The sequence below is a fragment of the Chiloscyllium plagiosum genome, chromosome 7 (genome assembly GCF_004010195.1).
Source record: "Chiloscyllium plagiosum isolate BGI_BamShark_2017 chromosome 7, ASM401019v2, whole genome shotgun sequence".
In the NCBI taxonomy this organism is placed as follows: Eukaryota; Metazoa; Chordata; class Chondrichthyes; order Orectolobiformes; family Hemiscylliidae; genus Chiloscyllium; species Chiloscyllium plagiosum.
In genome coordinates, this window is record NC_057716.1 from 9,516,448 (window position 1) to 9,519,387 (window position 2,940).

Here is a 2,940-nt window from a genome sequence, read left to right on the forward strand (position 1 = left end):
GTGAATGGTGTGTCTTGAGGGGGGGAAGGGCATACCTTATTAATATTCTAGGGCATGTCTATATTAAAAAAAAGTTATTGGGTGTCTTGAAAAACATTAAAGTAGATAAGAGCCTAGGAAGTGACCTATCCCAGAATATTGAGGAAAGAAATTGCTGTGGCCTTTAACAAAATTCTTGTATCCTCTTAGTTGCAGGAGAAGACCCAGAGGACTGGAAAATAGCCAATATTGTTTCTTTGGTTGAGAAGGGCAACAGGGATAGGGAAATTGTTGGAAAAGATTTTTAGGGACGGTGTTTATTCAAATTTGGAAAAAAAACCTGACTTATTGGTGACAAGCAGCATGGCTTTGTGAGGGAAAAGTCGTCTCTCACCAACTTGATTGAGCTTTCTGAGGAAGTGACAAGATTGATGGTGATAGCGGAATGGTGGATGTTGTTTACATGGACTTTAGTAAGGCCTTTGACAAGGTCCCTCGTGGCAGGCTGATATGGAAAGTGAAGTCACATGGGGTCTGTAGTGAGCTGGTAAGATGGAAACACAGTTGGTCATAAAAGACCAAGAGTAGTGGTGGAAGTGTATTTGTCTGACTGGAGACCACCACTGTTATTAGTTGTGCTCTGAAAGGATCAGTGTTGGGACCATGTTGCTTGTAATATATATATATATGTGTGTGGAGGAGAATGTAGGTGGCTTGAATTAGTAAGTTTGCAGATGACACAAAGGTTAGGGGGGCTGCGGATAGTAAGGATGATTGCCAGAGGAAATAGTAGGCTATAGATAGGCTGAAGACTCGGGCGGAGAAATGTGATATGGAATTTAATCTAGACAAATGTGAGGTGATGCATTATGGAAGGTCTAATGCAGGAGGGAAATATATGATATGCCCTTAGAAGCATTAACATACAGAAGGATTGAAGTGTACAGACCTACAGATCCCTGAAAGTGGCAATACAAGTGGAAGTGGAGGCCAGCGCAGGGAGGCGAATCCCAGAGAAAACTGACCTCAGAGCACCTGAGAACTAGTGTGGAGTGGACTGGAGGTTTGGAGTGGAGTGGAGGACGGTTGTTAGACTGTGATTTGGCACAGTGGGTTGGACCACGTGTGGAAGCCTCTGCGCTGATCAACTGCAATGTAATAGGTGAAAGTGAGTACTGTAGGTGCTGGAGATTAGAGTCAAGAGTGTGGTGCTGGAAAAGGACAGCAGGTCAGGCAGCATCTGAGGAGCAGGAAAATTGACGTTTTGGGCAAAAGCCCTTCATCAGGAATGAGGCTAGGAGCCTCAGGAGTGGAGAGATAACTGGGATTGGGAGGAGGGGAGGTGCTGGGGGGAAGGTAGCTGAGAATGCATAAGGTCAATGGAGTGGGGTAAAGGTGATAGATTGAAGGGGAGGGTGGAGCGGTTAGATGGAAAGGAAGCTGGACAGGTCATGAGGACGGTGCGGAGCTGGAAGGTTGGAACTGGGGTAAGGTGGGGGGAGGGGAAAATAAGGAAACTGGTGAAATCCACATTGATGCCATGGGGTTGGAGGGTCCCGAGGTGGAAGATGAGGTGTTCTTCCTCCAGGTGTCGGATGATAAAGGAGTAGCGATGGAGGAGGCCCAGGCCCTGCATGTTCTTGGCAGAGTGGGAGGGGGAGTGAAAGTGTTCGGCCATGGGGTGGTGGGGTGGATTGGTGCAGGTTTAACAGATATATGATAGGTAGCAAATAGTGTGACATGGACCACATCGAGACAAACGTTTTTTAGTCTAGAAAAACATCGTGTGTTTGTTCAGGCTTGCTGGGACTATTCTTGTGCTGAACTGTTCTTTGTCAGTCAGCCAAAAGTTTTGGTGATGGGCAGATTGTTAGAAAAAGGCTGAGAGAACACATAATCATTTAGAAAGATTAATTAAGGGCAGTAATCATGAATTAGTTAAATGTTAAGTTGTTTATGACTGTCCTTCATTGATCTTTTTTTAAAGGGGTGACAAGAAAAGTTGATGAAAGCCAAGTAGTAACACATTTGATTCTGTTGACAAGAATTTTCAACCAGTTTCTCTGACTTGGCAGACAATTCAGAAAATTAAAAGCTCATGGAATTTAAGAAAAAGGAAGTGGTGGTTCCAAAATTGTGTAATGGGTATTGGTCGACAGGTGTTTTTATAATGAGAATGTTCTGCAGGGCTCAGGACTGAAATAGTGAAAAGGTTTGCAGATGATATGAAAACTGGCTGTATGATAGTGAAAAGGGAAAATGTAGATAGTGGGCAGCTTTCAAGAGAATGGTATGGGAGGCAACAAAATGACAAACAGAATTCAATCTGGAGAAGTAAAAAATGCATTTGGAGAGGAAAATTAAGAATACATACTTAATTATAGGATTCTGAGAAATGTAAGGTACAAGGCAATCTTAGAGCATTTGTCCACAGATTTCTGAAGGTAGAAGGACAGGTAGCTAACTTAAACAAAAAAGCATATGGAAATCTTTATTTTATTGGCTGAGGCCGAGAGTTATTGGACCTCAGCTACAATAAAGCTTACGATTCTAGTTACTCTTTTGAGGAAAGTTGTGATTGCACAAGTAAGAGGATATATAGGAGAAAGTGAGGTCTGCAGATGCTGGAGATCAGAGCTGGAAATGTGTTGCTGGAAAAGCGCAGCAGGTCAGGCAGCATCCAGGGAACAGGAGAATCGACGTTTCGGGCATAAGCCCTTCTTCAGGAATGAGGAAAGTTTGTCCAGCAGGCTAAGATAAAAGATAGGGAGGAGGGACTTGGGGGAGGGGCGTCGGAAATGTGATAGGTGGAAAGAGGTCAAGGTGAGGGTGATAGGTCAGACTGGGGTGGGGGCGGAGAGGGCGGGAAGAAGATTGCAGGTTAGGAAGGCGGTGCTGAATTCGATGGATTTGACTGAGACAAGGTGGGGGGAGGGGAAATGAGGAAACTGGTGAAACCCG

The 2,940-nt window shown here is 44.4% G+C and overlaps 1 protein-coding gene across 1 annotated transcript in view; it reads left to right on the plus strand.

The window, feature by feature from the left end:
* Nucleotides 1-2,940, plus strand: part of LOC122551895 (nmrA-like family domain-containing protein 1) — a 146,954-nt gene that overhangs the window by 118 nt on the left and 143,896 nt on the right. The gene's annotated exons all lie outside the window — the stretch shown is intronic.